Raw genomic sequence first — 17,931 nt, 5'->3', positions numbered from 1 at the left:
TGTGTGTATAATTGTAATAAACAAACTTCTTTAGAGGTTAAAAAATATATATTACACAAGATACATATACACCATCGCAGTAACAAATTCTCAGTCATCAACTAAATTAAGCATAATATGAATTAAAACAAATAACAAATCTTCTCTTTTTTTCTTTGCAAAAGTAAATGTATAAGTTTTTAGTTTTTAAACTAGAATTATTGGTTACTATATATAATCAAACAATTTGTTTCGAATACTAACTTTTTATAAAGTCGTTTCAGTTTTGGATCTGTAATTAAAAATACCTATTTTCAGTTAGTTTAAATTAATACATTTTGAATTCGTATAACAATTTGTAAATGCTATCAATGCACATTCAGTGCATTGCTCAGTTTGTGAACAATTTACGGAAAAGGGCAACTGTAAATGTATGTTTCGTTCGGTATGCATTCGTTGTAGATTATTTCGTGCTATATTAAATATAACATTATTATGGAATACACTAAAACTACTACGAACAGGAATTTGACCATAGTTATGCAAACCCTTACAAACAATGCACGTAATTTTTGTTTCTGTAATAGCAAAGAAATTATACCATTAAAAAATGTATAGTCACGTAAAATACACACCAACAATTTTAACCAAATAGGTAAAACTTTATTAGTGCCAGGTTATCGCTTTTGTTTAAAAACTAATACAGCCATTTTTAAAATTTTAAATTCAAGTTTTTTTATATTGTTAATTAAAATTTCCAAAATAAAACTAACAATAATAATGAAAAAAAAACATGATATCATGGGTAACGGAGTTTACTGAAATTGGATAGTCACTGGTTTACTAACTGGTTTTCATGCTTAAAATTGATAAAAAATCACTCTCCCGATATAATATTAATACATAGTTAATGCTTATAGAAAAATAAGTTTTAAATATTAAAAAACAGTACTAAACAAACGGGGTTTTTCAATAAAAAATAAGCGTTCACTTCAGATCAACTTCACTTCACCACTAGTCAAATTGTCTAATTCTAAGTCTAAATCTTGCCACGAAAGAAAGGAAAAGACTACTCATAAGGAAAAAGGTATACCTATTATAAATGGTGACTTTTTAGCTGTAATTCAAATACCAACACCTCCTCAGTGCCGAGTTGAAACTAAAATGAGGTAAATACTTTTTGTGCTATACAACACGTGCACATTTTTTTTGTATTATTAAAACATGCAATAAGTTTCATTTTTTTAAAAACAACTATAATTTTTAAAATAATGACCTTGCTTGTATTTGTTTATAATATTGAAATCTTGATTCGAAATATTATTTTTTCTTCAAATTTAAGTTTCCAACTTTATAAACATACAAAGAAGAAAAAAATATGAAATCAAAATGTGTTATGAGATAGTTGCACTATATAAAATGTATGCTACCCTAGACAGTATTGAATTTATTAATCTGACGGCCATTACATATCGTTTTCAATAAATTATAACTATTTTAATGTCGGGAAAAGGCGAGATAGAGAGTTTGTTCATCGCACTACATCATGTCCACCGCCGTATTTATCTCGATTCTCCACTTGTATCATAACTTTTGAAGCGCAATCATTTACACGCCATTGGTTTGGTGTGGTATTATGAAATATGAAACAGCAATACAATAAAACGTCCCGCTTTAGAATTAAAAAAAATAATTTAAAACGCAAATTAAAATTGTTTAATAGAATTTTCGGCTTACAACATATATTTTATGGAAAACGATAATATGAATTATTAGTATTTTTAGAAATCCCGAAGTAGTTTTTGAAGGCATAAATAAACAAGCTGCAATGCCGTATAAAAAGTATCGGTCAATTAGGCTTTTATCAATAAAATCTTACTTGTTTTTGTACCTAATTAATCAAAAGTATACTTATTTAGTTGTTAATGGACGATGATTTATTTAAAAAAAAAAATCTATTTCAAAAATAAATTGAAAATACCGTATGAAAAATTACGACTCGTTGCATTGCTACACCATAAGTACTAGTTACGGTAACAAAAGAATAACAAAATTATAAAAATTATAACAAAGCGAAAAAAAACCCCTTCTGTCCTCATTTTATATATTACTCAGCTAACAAGCGCATTAGGGTGGTCCTGGCAATGTTACTCGTTACAAGGATAAACTTTTTGTTTGACAATTCTGATGGAGGGAGTTCCCATTAAAAAGTATAATCGCATTCATGACAATAGTAAGTCCTTGGTTATTTTTTTTAATATAATTATTTATTTCAGGTTTCACCTAAAATAAATAGTAATGAAAAAATCCAAATTATTCATTAATTGTAACACGGTTATTATTTTTATTATAAAAAAATGTAATTTTTAATTTATACAATTTTATTGCAACAAAGATATATAATTACCGAAAATATTTATCTACCTATTTATAAATATCCATATATCTTCTTAGTTAGGCATACCTATTGATTTTAATTATTTTACTATACTCTTAACAACATTTATAATTGTAAAAATGGACAGTAAAAAAAACTAATTATTAACTGTTCTTACCCAAATACTGGATTTCGATAAATTTTCGTTTATCAAATAGTTTTTTTTTTCAAGTGTTTAACTTGGTAATAAGCCGTTTGAAGTCGAAATTATGAAAACTTAACTAATGCGTAAAATATAATGTTATTTTACCAAACCATTACTATATTGGTATAATATTTATAAATTTAAATGTGTTACGAGATGGAAATCGTAAGAACTTTGATAATTTTTCCGCAAACATTGTTTAAGTAAACCACGTTTTTTTATCAGCCGAGAAAGATTAAAGCGATTAGTTAATTTGAGCTGCCAAGGAGTAGTATGAGGGTAAAGGAAAAATTACTGACCCATAAACTGGAGATGCCTGGTTAACCAAAAGCGCAACGTTAAAACGTGTTGAATTTATAATGAAACTCTTAATTAAACCCATTAACTACTCGGATGCACATTTGAAAGTAAAAATGAAATACTTCAACCGAATTTAAAGCAAGACGGCAAAAGCGGCAAAAAGGAAATAGAATGCACAAAAATAAAATTACAAGATGAAGGAGAATTCGCAGAGGAGTCAAGAAAAAATCTCTGTTCCGCCTCCTACTCCAGTTAGATCTTTTTAGTGTTATGCAAATTTTAGCTGTTGCCAAAAATTTGCTTTTTTATTATCTATGAAAAATCCTTTGAGAAGTCATATTAAAATGGTTTTTGTCAACATAGAAACAAATGAAGAGGTTTTCTAAAAAATGTTTGATAAAAAAAATAAAATCATGACCTTCAATCGAATTTTAGTACAGAATTAATTTTACAATTTTTTTTATACAAAACCAATACGAGGGAACTGTTAATTACATGACTTTCCCTCATTAGCCATCGTTTAATTACATGTACGTACATATAAATACTGTGTTCTGTTTGACATAAACGAGCGGTTGGGGGGTGGGGGTTATTATTAGACTAATATACTGCTATTCCATTTAGTAGTCGCTTCCGATCTCATGCGTCTTTTGCTTTCGCACCCGCGATTGCGCCTTATCCATGTTAACGAACGCTGTCCGTATTTGACAAATCTATAAAAGTATAAAAATAGGTAAACTTAGAAGTGTAGTAAAATGTCTGTATAGTTTTCGAAAAGGCCGTGTCGACTAAACGTTATGTTTTGAATTCTTTCCAATCATCATACATATTATTATTACCTATTATTATTATTTAGGTACTGTGTTTGCTATGTGAAACTGGTCGTTGCATTTAACTTTTGCCCGTGTCGCCGCTCTACAGTCGGTGAAGTAGCTCAGTGACAAATAGTCGTAAGCTGACGATGACTGTAATACAAAATGGTAGAACTTTGCTCTGAATCTAGGAGGGAGGGGAAAAAAAAGGAGAAAAAGTCTGTTTTTGTCACACCGAGTGGATTATTTTTACAATAATTCGAAGCACGTCCAAAGCGGAAAACCTTGTTTCCCCGATACCTGGACCAATTTATATTGTTTACGTGCTCAGAGTTTTATGTTTTTTTTTCTACATGAAATACGAACCAACGGTTTTTTTTTTTTGGTTAAAAAATGTTGTACGCCACAATTATAATACTCAACAGAGTAGGTCGTGTGGAGGATTTTTTTCAATTATAAAGGCCCGACGGAATCGTCAAGGCGAAATATATTGTTATTATTATAATAATAGTTCTCGGCGTGATCCCATTGAACTATAATATTATATTAATTCAAGAACGTGTCACTCAGCCTACACTGTACAGACTATACTCGACCAAGTGGAATTACCGAACGCGTTTTATTTTTAAATTAAACTGATTCCCACGTGCTGTCTAATCGCTATTAATACGGATGAGGTAAACGTCAAGTTTTCAACGAGTAAATCCACTAAATGCGGTGCGGGGTGAAGCTAAAAAAATTAAAAAGAGATCCCTTCTAATGTGCGGAAACTCTAGTGATTTTTGTTTCCTGACTTTTCGTCGGGCTGTCATCGGTGAAAAGATTTTTAAAAAAAATAATAATAACAATCTTACCATTTTATCGGAAAACCATTCAATGCTCTCTGTTTGATTTTTTTTTTTACCCCGAATCGCTAAGAAATCCTTACAGAGTAGTACTTAAATAAACCCACGCCTGGTTTGACATTCTTGATTCCACTATCAATTTATAACTGAAAATAAAAATAATCCCACTAAGTCCCTGTGAGTGGTCACGTGTTTTTTCTGCTTTACTGTATAGAACTGAAATTCAAACTGAGGGTAAGTAAAGTGACACCGGACACGTGAACTCACGAAAACTCGATCGCTTCCTTTCAAATAAAATTCGTTTTGTTAGATATTGAAACAAACAAAACAAAACAAACCAAAATATCATAACAGTACTTAAACATTTTTTATTTTTAACTATTTCTTTTTTAATATTCCAAACATAAAAGCAAATTAATTTAGAAAAAATTTAGCAACTTATGGTTATATATAATAAAGAAATTCATATTTAAAACTCTTAACCATACAAATAATACACTCTCTGCGTATACGTATTTTGGTAACAATCTGACGATTGTATGTCGTTAGCGCTGAAGATGACAACTATAATTTGAAAATCATTGTTAAAAAATATGTCTTATCGTTTAAGTTGAAAAATTTGTTTAAGGTTGTTTTTCTCAATTTTTAGCTCAAATGAGTACCTTTAAGACACGATTTCTGCTTCTTAGAGTTGCTACATTAAGAAATCAGTTCAGCGGTTTGGAAAATACCGTTGGTCCAGACACAAAAAAATAAGAAAATAAAATATAAAAAGCACATAATTGTAATAACAATTCCCACTCAGCTTCGCAGTAGGTACATTTTCTATACTTACATCTGATTAGTCACAGATCATAGTGGTACACTGAAATGTAGTGTGTATACTATTTTCTGAATTCGCCAAATATTAATCATGACTTAAGCTCTGAACCACAACCAGTATGACTGTCCTCGAACCACAGTACATCGAATGTAATGTGTTACAAGCACACCTATGAAGTGCACGATTTTGTTTTAAGTTCTGTTGATTTGTTTACTCAGTCGGCTTGTTAATTCGTCTGACGACAGAGACTTCAATACAAATCAGGCCAGCTACGCGCCCATATTAAACAGAGTGTCTATACAATATTTACATTGCATTGACATACACCTCATCGCTATATCACGGTTGGTCGATTAATAGGTACACCCTTTAGTACCTAAATTAATGTTGTAGTTAAGAATACGTCCACCTGTGTTATGACGGTTGCTCGATTTTTGCGAATGTAAATACAACTTAGCTAGCACTCATATGTTATATTCATAATACTTATGTTACATAAAAAAAAAGGTTGTCAAATGAATTAATTTAATATACCTACTCCTGCAGTGTACTCTAGTCCATTGAAACAAATAGGTCAATGACTGAAATAAATCTCGTTCGTTCGACTTCAACGTGTGTCGAAAGAGGTTCTCTACTAAAAGTTATATCATCCGTCATTTTGCTAAATCGCACTCTAGTTCTTCTAAAGTAATGCAGTAAAACCCGTACAAATGTATTGATTGTGGAAAACCGTTTACCCGGAATGAACACCTCGAGCGATATTAGTGCGAGCTGCTTTCTGTCACATGATATTATCTATATTTTCTTATTTGTATTTTATAATAATACTACTTGCACTCTACTTTAGATTTGGTTTGTATTAGTGATGAAACTCAAAAGTCACAGAACTATATTAATATGTTCTATTTTTCCCCTGGGGTTTGTATTTCATAAAAAAAGAACATTAGCATTCCTATTTCCTAACATAGATTTTACAGCCTAGTCATAGTTTCCATTTACAAATTGATTGGAGGTTTTGTGTTGTTTGCTGTTGTTGGTGTATACTATTTGTGATTGATCTCTTTGTGATAGGTTTTGGTTTTTTTTATTGGAATACGATTGCTTTTATAAAAAAAAAAAAATCTAAAAACCATTAAAGTTAACAAAAATAACATATCGTTGTGTTTATGTTTTTGCTTGTATTAATTATTAAAATTTGTCTGCTTTAATGAAAAATATTTTTAAATAAGCACTTTATACTAATAATATAAGTAAAAGTACAGTAGAAAGTGTCAAATATCTCTGATTAAATTATAATTTTCAAATCAATGAGACGAACTCTTCAGTAATATTTAACCAATACCTTTGCTTTATAATACACAGATAATAAAACAAAAATGAACATAGTAGGAAAAACTTTTCTATTTATTATTGAATAGCGGTCTTCAAAGATCTGCTTAGGGACCTAAAGGAAACATTCTGTTTGTTTTCTAACTTATGGAAGTTTCTGTTTGTATTAAGGAACTGCAGATGTATATTATTACATTGCAAGAAGTTTCATGATGTTAACATTTTTTTTCAGTAATATTTGATTTCTATTATCTACTCAACCGCTAGTTTTCAACGCATCATATTGTAAAAAAAAAACTTTGAACTCGCGTACAACTCGTATAGGGTAAATACATATCGAATGAAAAAAAATTTGATATTTCCTTATTGAACTCCTTGTGTAAGGGATCTTCTAAGTAAGGTGTAAATAGCACTATTCCATTCCTGTTTTCCCAATCCCTTTCATTTACCGTCAAGTACCATTCTTATAAGTTATAGTAATTACTCTTTGAACAAACCGATAAGGCAAAAATAAAAAATCGTATTAGTAAATGGACGTTCTTAGAACACATAGACAAAAAACAACATTTTTATAATGCTTCAATACATGGTTTGTGTTCTCACAAAAGTGATAACTAATGATGTTTGTTTATGGGAGAAATAATCTATAAAAAAACTATACATTAAATATATACTAATATATTGTAACGGGGAGCTCTGTTAAATTTCTCTTCTCTTTAGAGAATCAATTCAAAATTGTTAGGAATAATTTGGTATTTCTGACTGAACTCAATTCAGTAAAGGATGGTGTTCGATATTTAATCAACAACTGGCCTTTTTTATTTATAATAAATAATTCTTTTGCTTACTCCATTCTTATTCGGTTCATTCATATTTTCAATTTTGTTTTTACTAAGCCTTGGCGTTTAAAAACTGACTCGCTTGCATTAGGGCGTTGTTAAGTATTCACTTAACTATATGTATAATCTTAAAGTACTCGTGATGGAAACTTACTCAGCAAAATTAAACGTTTTCGCATCGCATCAGGCTTAGTGTAATCGAAAAACTCTCACACGCTTGAACTTTAAACGTTGGATTGCTAAAGTTTGTCGACATTTTTATTATTAATTTAACTTCATTGTTCTCTACACAGTATATAAAATAAATAATTTAAAGGTATACAGCTAATATACAGGCAACATTTAAATAATATTATAATTAATACTCCTTTAATACTTATTGTAAAGATTTTAGAACAAACAAACACAAATCAATAAATTTAATTTTTTTTTAGACCTATTAGCGCCTTTTTAAGAGTGCTTCAATATAACTTGACAATTTGTTGACAACTAAAATGTTTTAGTATACATATTTCTTATTATTCCAGTAAATTATTTTATACTTTAAACAACATTAGCATTGAGTCAATAGGAAAACATACATTTTTTCCAAAAATGTATCAAGCCTGGTCAAGAGTATTAAAGTGTGGTAAACAACTTAATAACAACCATAATTTCAGTAGACGACCTCGAAACGCAGGGATCCGATCAATTGCCAGTTGAGTGCTTCGGCCACTGGTCAAAGTAAGTTTTAGAGTAAGTTAGCAAGTTAGTAAGTTTCAGTCCTATCAGATAATTAATCTTGCCCCTATAAACATTTAATTATATCAAGTAGGTTACCAATAAAGTTCAAATGAATATACGAGTAATATTAAGTATTATTTTGTGTATGAGAAAAATTCCATAATGCATTCTAAATAATTTTAACATCAATTGCTTTTATTAAAGGAAGACAGTAAACTGATAACAACTATTTTAGATTGAATAGAACTCGAAATGTCCATGAGCCGCATGAACAATCAATGTGGTGCGATATCTAAGAGAACATCCGTCTTTTACTAGGATATAGCTTATGTCTAATCTTAGTTAATTTTTTTAAATTAAAATAAAAACAATAATTTCTTTGGTTATAGGCAAAATTTTTAAAAATTTGTTAATATTTCTTTTTTTTTCAAATTTAGTAAAATTTAACAATGTTAAAAATTAAACCTTTAATTAAACTTTAAGCAAAATTATCGTTCTTTCTCTTAATTAGTCCTAGACATAGCCATTTTGTTTTGATTCCGAAAATTATTTTAAAGTGTGGTCGTTCATATTACTTTTAAAGTTATAACTCCAAATTTCATAGGCAATTTTTGTTATTTAATAGTTATCATTAATGTATGTCATATATACCCTTAGGGTAATCTTATTTACTACCCAGTAAGTATTAATTTTTTTGCAGTTAATTATCACAATATTTTTCAACCAACACTTTTGCTTGCTTTGTTTCAAATCTAGATGATAATCTTTATATCTTTTTAGTTTTATTTACATATTCATTATTCATATAATTATAAATTTCCATTATAGAAAAACATTAAAGGTCTATGATTTACAGGAAAACAAATTCAAATATTTTTAATCGTCATAAAAATAAGTTTTTTACTTAACATATATTTAAAAACAATTTTAAATACCTTCTAGAATAATGTTATAACATAGAAGCCAAACAGAGGAAACGTAACTCAATTGTTAAAGTTCCCACGTGGTCATTCATCTGGAATTGTATCCCTCTTTGCATGACTTAACTTCGAACATAAGTTAAACAAGCCGGCAGAATACAAAGAGGTTTACAATGAGTAACTTTTTGTAGTAACAGAATCAGAATAAAATACAAATCGTAAACTTCTGCAAATAAATATTTTTTTATTTTTATTATTTGTTGTATATTATAACAATAAGTAAATATACCGTAACTTCCTCGTCTTAACGATGTTACCATAAGTACATAATGCATTTTCTTAGGAAAAAAACCCAATTTATTATAATAATGGTTACGGTTTTCAATTTATAATTCGATTATCTACTCTTAGATGTATTATTTTTTAATGTTTCGAGTCAGTTTCATTTAATTATCTTATGACGTTTATATCTCCAGGAATTTATTTTTATTTGGAAATTAGATGTATTCGATTTATTTAATCCAAAATGGTTTACATTCTAATATTATAATTGCTTGTTTATCGCTTGAACCATCGAAAAGTGATGAACAAACTCAAAACGCAATATTTATTAATATAAATAATTTATATGATAATCCGTATAATACCTAAAAGTACCACCGATAGAGGAAATAGTAAGCGGTAAATACAGTTGCATAATTAAAGTACATATTTGTACTTAGTTAAGCAAATGAACGGATTAGGTAAAACGAGAGGGAATAAATCAACATTGTTCGAGCATGGTCAAAAGAAAGAGAAAAATAATATAACCAAACTACTTAGTGGGATTAGATTTAAGGAGATATTTTGTACGTATAGATTACAATTATTTCTATTTTATTTGGGATAAAGGTGTAACGGTCACATTTAGCCGCCCGTTACCACTCGCCTCCAAATATGCATTATTAGCAGTTTACCCCGATTAGCATGTAAGCCATTATAGGTAGGGGAGACAACAGACACACGGGATAATGCCAGGGGCACCGATGCCCAGTTAGCTTACATACTACCATCTTCGGACCGCGACCTAATTATTCTAAAGCCATTACCTATATTTCACGTTACATTACTATTTTATATTTCTTTTAACTTTACCCGTACTCGTGTGTCCGTTCAACTCCGCCATTACCTGGACTAACTACAGAGAACGTTTTAGGATCCAGGTAGAGGTGTAATATATATGTACATGGCTTTACTTATTTAATAAACCTGTTTTCGTTTCGTTGCACACTTGAGAGTTAAGTTATTTAGAGGTACGATCGCCTGTTAAGCTCCTCCGGCGATATAGCAAATATACAAAGGAGACTTTAGGGATATTTAAGTGTAGATACAGCCTAGCCATCCGTCCCATCTTCGGGTCCACTAATTTAACCCTATCGACTGTCGTTTCAGCCTAGCCTAGCCAACTAGCCAAGCAGACACGTTACAAAGGTAAAGCAGAACAAGAAAATACAAATAAATGATGATTATAATAGTAGGTATATCATAATATATTACACCTAATTACATGTAACAAGAAATAATAAAAAAATCGAAGCTAAAGTTACCACAAATAATTATATTGCCGTAACAGAAAATTACCATAAGAATTTGATAGTAAATTTAGAGTTATCAGTGATCGGTCGAAGGCAATTTTCCAAGTTTTTCAACTTTGTTTTCTGACGGTTGTTTTCTTGAGTTCAACGACAAATAACCTAGATAAATAGATAATTTGTTGTATTGCTCCGACGTTAAAAAATGTAATAAATCAAGTCAACATAATATCATAATAACTAGTCGAGTCAAATTAGACCAAATAAATCATAAACCTCTGGCGACAGTAAAACATAATGGATTTTCCCGAAACAGTGTTTTTTTCTTTTTGTAGTGTTTTTTTTTAAAGCATAAACTAAAATATTTAACCATTAAAAGTGTACGCTTCCTCGATCTTTACTTTTTTTGAGGACCCATTTTTTTTTTTTTTTGAAATGCAGATTGTTTTTATAATCCTGTTGATATATTGGTCTTCTAAGTTCGAAAACACGGAAAACCAATTTTATGATAATTTAAATTATTTTATTTCCGGGTAAAAATTGAATAATACCAGCTAATAGCTCTTAGATAGCTTAAGTTTCAAAAAAAAAAAAAAAAATCATTTCCGATTTTCTTTATGTAATCAATAATTTTTTATCAGTTGATTCTTCTATTAATCATCCCTTGTCAGCTAGCCATGAATTATTCATCCCTTTTTTCTCTCCCTTATCTACCCTCAACTTTGTGTCACGCAAATTTCGACCAGCCATAAGATACGTTTATGTCAATATAAATTAAAGATTTATTATTCTCACGTCTTGTGGTACAAGTTCTTGATCGACAGCAAGTTCTCTTGTTCCCGGTAACGCAACCAGTACACTTGGCTCCTGTCGAAGGCTTGCAGGGATTGCAAGTAACAGGACAAGTGTTAGGCGGATTTTCAAATTTAAATGTAACGGGTGGATTCGAGCACAACGGCAATGGTGAGTAAGACGGTGTTGTACATAGGAAACACGGCGGGGTGACCGGTTTACATACAGTCAATGGTCCATTGCACTTGAAGGAAAATAAATAATGCATTTTCAGCGGCATGGCAAAATGTGTTTAATGAACATATAAAAAAAAATACAAGTAATAATACTAACATCCAAATTGTTATTTTGTGCCTTTATTTCTTTAATTGTTAATGGAGAAATTTTGGGTCGTACACATGATATCAAACACAATAAAGAAAAAACGCACAAATACATATTTTCAATAAAAAAGATATACAGAGGTGATGAGAAAAATAACGAAAATATACACAGAAAAATATATATTTAGTTCGTTAATCACAATAAATTTAATTGTCATGGTTTTATAAAATAAACAAGATAAGATTACCAATATATAGGCCTATATATTGTATATGTAACGACATATAAAATTCGTTTTGTATTTTGAGTTTAATTTGTAGGCCATCAATAGAAAAGTTTATTATTATAAACATTCAATGCCTTGCTGTAATTACCATAAAGCCGGGTTCACACGACTCGTCTATTCGCCGAATGTATAGCGAATACCGAATATTCGCCTATTCGTGCAAGTATACGAATATACCATTCCTACGACTCGTCTATTTGCCGAATGTATAGTGAGTACATTTGGTATCCCTTTGACTCGTGTCGCATTTACCGACAATCCGCGGGAAGAGGACGAATACCGAATAACGAATACACGAATCCACCGTTCCCACGACATGGCGATTATACACAAATACCGAATATTCGCCGAGAATAGACGAGTCGTGTGAACCCGGCTTAAGAAATAAACCATCATAGACTAACAGTTACGAACAACAATAGTTCATAATAATATTATAATGTTTGGATAATTAACTTTTTGGTGTGAGGTTCGCCTAAACAAGCCAATTGTTGGTTTTAATTGTTTTTATTGTATATAATTATATTGTTGTATTTTTACAAAACGTACCGTATGGAAAATATCAATTTATTATTTCCGAAAAGAAATTTAAACTAATTGAGTTTTTGAGTGTTGTCTTCACTTTAATTATACTAAGAACTGAATCTATAGAGAGTACTGTTAAAATAAATGTAATAATACTGTGTTGTATATTTATTATTTTCTTCGAAATATTTAACGATAAATACTATTTTTCAAATAGTTTTAAATTTGTTTTTACTATGTAGCTGTCATTCAGTTAAATATTTGTGCAATATATTATTCGTTGTATTTTTTCATTGAAAATCGCCATAAAACCTATTTTGACTTATTTATATTTTTAGAGGAAATTATAGGCTAGTTTATTTTCACTCATCACGTTATTTGACAGTCTTGTTGACAACAAATAAAGTTTTGAATAAATTTCAGTTCTACTCTAATTATAGTTCGTAGGGCTTTTGATAATAAGTAGATAGATTAACTTACAAGGACGCGTTGCTCTTTTTGTTTTTAACTAAATAATATGTTGTTTCTCAGGTAAGCCTTATTGACTGTTGTTAGGTAAACCGTTAATAAACTATGTTTAGATAATAAATAATAATGATTAATTTTGTACACAAGTAAAGTTAAATCTCATACAAATTCAATAAATTTAATTTTGTAATAGTTGTAATATTAGTACTAAAAATCTATAAGTACAGACTTATAGATTTTTAGTGTGTCCATTATTATAGTGAAGCAAATCCGAATAAAACAAATTTGAGTCCAAAAATATAGACTCAATATTTAAATATTACATTCAAAATTTAAACCATAAATGACATTTTTACTGAACATTTTGAATTATTGCAATTTGGTTAGACAATGATTATGTATATTGATTGTTTAACTAATAAAATAGGTCATCCAGTTGTAGCAACAAGTATATCTAGAGAATAATATGAGATCAAACTATAGTATAATAGAAATTGAACGTTGATTGCACTTAAAACTGTGGTAAGAAGAGTAAATAAATGCCAGATGATTGAAAATGGCCGTAAGATCGGCAAGGAATTTTTATACTTAACGTTGAAGAAGAGGAGATCCGGAAGGCTGAATCTGGAAATTACAGATGCAAAAACTCGAAGGTGTACTCGAAGAGGAAATTTAGGAAGAGGATTAAAAGTCACATTACCTTTATTCTACTTAAAATGTATTAAAACATTTTTTTTTGGGGGGGGGGAGAGGGTAGATTTGTTGGTGTATTAGAGCTGTAATGAGAATCAGTTTAATTCAGACTCAAAACTTGGGTTCAAACAATTGTTTCCATCGCAGAAACATTAACATAAGCTATTTCGAGAACTTGCAAATTGCTATGAGCGTTAGTGGAATGTGAATTGTTGCAGAAATTTAGCAGTAAAAGTATATATATATATATATATATATATTTACATAATAATAATAATAATAATAATAACTGAAGTAATAACAGAGACTTTGCGCTATTTTGTAAATGTTAACATAATATGTAACGACATAATAGTAGACACGCAACGGAACTGAGATTTACTATGACAAGACAATTTTAACAATAATAAATCTACTTAACAAATTAGTTTCTTTTAAAATAACAGTGTTCATATATTTATTACTATTCGCTCAGTTGATTTTGATTTTCCAATGCTAAAATGTCCAATGTGCAGTAAGTTAAATATATTAAATCAACAAAATTACATAGTATTAACTATGACAAATTAATAAACGTCTAACATACAATTTGAGTCATAACACTAAATTGTCCATTTATTAAAAAAAATTAGTCGTGAGAAATTAATGACTAGTTCAACCACAGATAACAAGAATTATCATTTTCGTCTTTATAAGTTCATATGTTCATAATAAGATTATGATTTTTACGATATTTCCGACTCAGGGGTTGTTCAATATTAACAAGTCCAGTTATATTTTATGTTACATCTACCAGAGTGGCAAAGTCCAATACCACTTTAATAATAATGTTCATTTATTAGAATAATAGGTTTGAATCAACGAGGGATGCAAAATTTAATCCCATAATGTTTCCAATAGGTGGTCCTAGTATGGAGTTTTAAGTCTTTTGTCATTTACATACCCACCGATTGATTGAGTGAAACAATAAAGACCACTTAGCAGCAGTATTTCTCTACATGCGTTAACATTCGCTTGTTTAAAATTCCTAACGATATAATTTAAACGTGACTAAAGGTTGTTACTTGTAATATATTGTGTTATTAAAAATATCTTTTGTTCTATGTTTGTTAATTTGTATGAACCGTTAGCTAGAATGCAGACGGAATTACAAATCTCCTAACTTTGCCGTGTATTGAAAAAAGGTGCATAAGCTGAATTGTAGCTGTTTGTATTTATTCTTGCTATTTCACTCGGTAGTGTAAAGTTTAATAACAAAAATCAATGTTGTGTATTTTTCAAAACGTTTTGGCTATACTATTGTGTAACATTTACTATCGAATGGAATTTAATTCTGTGTTTTATTTAACAGTTAAAAAGTAATAATAACGCCAGACCGAAATTCTGTATTCAATAAAATTTATATGTTCACTATTCTTTATTATGGCCAAGGTTGTTTCAAGTAGAAATATTTTAACAACAAGAGCTTTCCCGGTTTTAATTACTTAAGAGGATGCTATATTCCATTAATTATACCCGATTTATTGCGTAAAAGTTCATAATGTTTAAAATCGCCCTCTTTTATTGTTCACCTTTAGTACCATTATTTCTTTTAGTATTTTGTATTATACAAAAACAAGCTAATTGAAATAATGAATATTGTTAATAGGCGAAGCTAATAATACTTTTCAAACTGCGAGTAATGCAATGCAATATTCATGATTAAAAATCGATTTAAATTACATAAGTACTATTGTAATTTGTAATTTGTGACTGTTCTAATGTATACGTTCCAATTTAAGCAATGGATAACCGTTACAATTTGTTAGTTCTTAGGCAAAATTAAATGTGACTTATGCTATATTTATCAATGTTATATTAATTTACATCCTGAAAAGTGACATTTTTCGAATCGAATCATTTGTGTGGTCGTAAGGGGAAATTAATCCATGTACATTCAAAATACTAATCATTTCATTTTAATCTCGGAAGTTGACCTCAGCAAAAAAAAATGCACATGTGTGTTTGAAAAATTATCTTAAAGGAACACGTTAGCAAGTATTAATAGTTGTATTTAAACGCAATCGCTTGCAATAAGTATCGTCCAGCTCACATTTATCATTTGAAAGCTAAATAAAAAAAAAATGTTCTAGTAACTTAGGGCGTGAATATATTTGACATCAAGCCCATATTATAGACCTTTTGAATGAGGACGACCTATTGCCATGTATGTATGTAGGCGTATTATTATTATCACCGTCGTTCCTCGTGTGTACTTTGTACACGGCGTTGTATTCTTATGCCAAGTGAGCATTGAAAACGCTAGTGTGTATATAAAGATTAATGATAGTTGTTGTGCCGGTGTCAATCAATCATTTGGAATGTTTCATCGGGCACGGTACCATTACGGATCAGTTAACACCGAATCATCTTCGGATTTTTTCATTTTTATACATTCACCCTTGGCAACTCATAGAATTCGTGGAGTTTTTTTTTTTAATTATAACGTTATCAATCTTCGGTCCGAACATTCTAAGATATTTTTGTACATAGGTACGTCTGTCGGTTACTTTTTTTTTTTTTTTTGTCAACCGCATTTAATTCGTAAACTAAGCAAAAAATAAATAAATATCGAATGCATTAAATTTAACAAAAGAATAATATATTCATGATGTTACACATATAGGTATTCGGGTTTTTTTTTTTTTTTTTACAAAAATGACCCACCGGAATACCGGCTCTAAATCCCGTTAAGCCCAAATTCAAATTATGGGTCCCCCGAGTACCATGCATAGAAAAGTCCCTTTTCGAAAACACTATTGGTCAAATAAAACCAATAGCTATCCTAGTTTATCATTAGTGCGCAGAAGCTAAGGCTGGCTTCTTAACTAAATATATACTATTCGAAAAATTAAAAAAAAACCCGCTTGATTATGGATCATATAGAGATGGTAATCGGATGCCAATACATTAAGTATTCAATATCAACATTAGCCCTTACTATCTCAGCAGCCGCATATTGCTCACCAGTTTGGCTACAAAGTATCCATACGAATAAAGTAGACACGCGAATGCTGCTATGAGAATAATTACCGGAGTGGTTAATTAATAATATAAGGTTACCACACCTACGCCGGTGGAACTTTTTGATATAGGAGTGTGGACCTAATGTAATACGAACCCTATGCTCCCAATACACGATGACACTAATAACAGTCCTAAACAAAGACTGAAATCTCGAAACACAGACATGAATTAAAGACTAATAGTCCAGAAAAATCTAACTTAATCACGAATCTAAGGTAAAAATCAGGGTTCAAGCTTCCTAAGAGAGACTGGGTTATAGATAATAAATAGATTTCGCACTTGACACGCAATAGCACGCTATGTTATACACTATAAACGGGGCCTAAACCCCTCGCCAAAATGCAAATGCGGATTTAAAGTACAAACTACAACCCACTTCGCTGAAGAATGCCCTAATAATATGTTCCGGCAAAAAAAACAAGTATGAATGAACTTCACAGTCACGACGGAAGCTGTACAATGAATAAGGTTGAAGGGCACAACAATTTAAAGAAAATCGACGTATCTACCAAATTGGACGTCATCTCTGTTACCACTTAAGATAAATTATGCTAGACAACTTACACCTGATTTTATTTTATTTCAGCAGATTTAGAATCTAGTGAATTAAAGAGTTTAAGAATTAAATTCTAAATATCAGACAGTTGCATTTTTTAATCAATACTACATAAATAATATAATATTATATTATAAACTAAAACAAATAATTCTAGAGATGGATAAATAAATTTGTCACAAAAACTAAAAATCAAATGGTGGATACGACTTTTTTTATATTAACTGTAAATCGATTTTTTAAAGTTTTTTAAAGCTAGAAAAAAGCGCGGTAAAATTCATAGGCAAAATGATGAAAAAATGAGTTTAGAAAGAACGACGTGGTTAAGTTATGACTTGGACACGTCAATTTTAACGTAAACTAGTCATCGACGGTGTAAGTTTATGAGTTGGGACTTTAAATGATGATTTTTTTTTTTGTGTGTGGGCGTTCATCAAAAAGTAGTAAAGTTTTAAATGAAGGAGACCAAAACGACACTGTATAAAAGGTTATAGAGAT

This window comes from Adelges cooleyi, unplaced genomic scaffold (genome assembly GCF_023614345.1).
Source record: "Adelges cooleyi isolate 19-005CV unplaced genomic scaffold, UGA_ACOO_1.1 ACOO_flye_CR_arks_rails_tigmint_CR_PRNA_376, whole genome shotgun sequence".
Taxonomy (NCBI): Eukaryota; Metazoa; Arthropoda; class Insecta; order Hemiptera; family Adelgidae; genus Adelges; species Adelges cooleyi.
The sequence above is the reverse complement of the archived record's forward strand: the minus strand, read 5'-3'. Positions refer to the sequence as shown.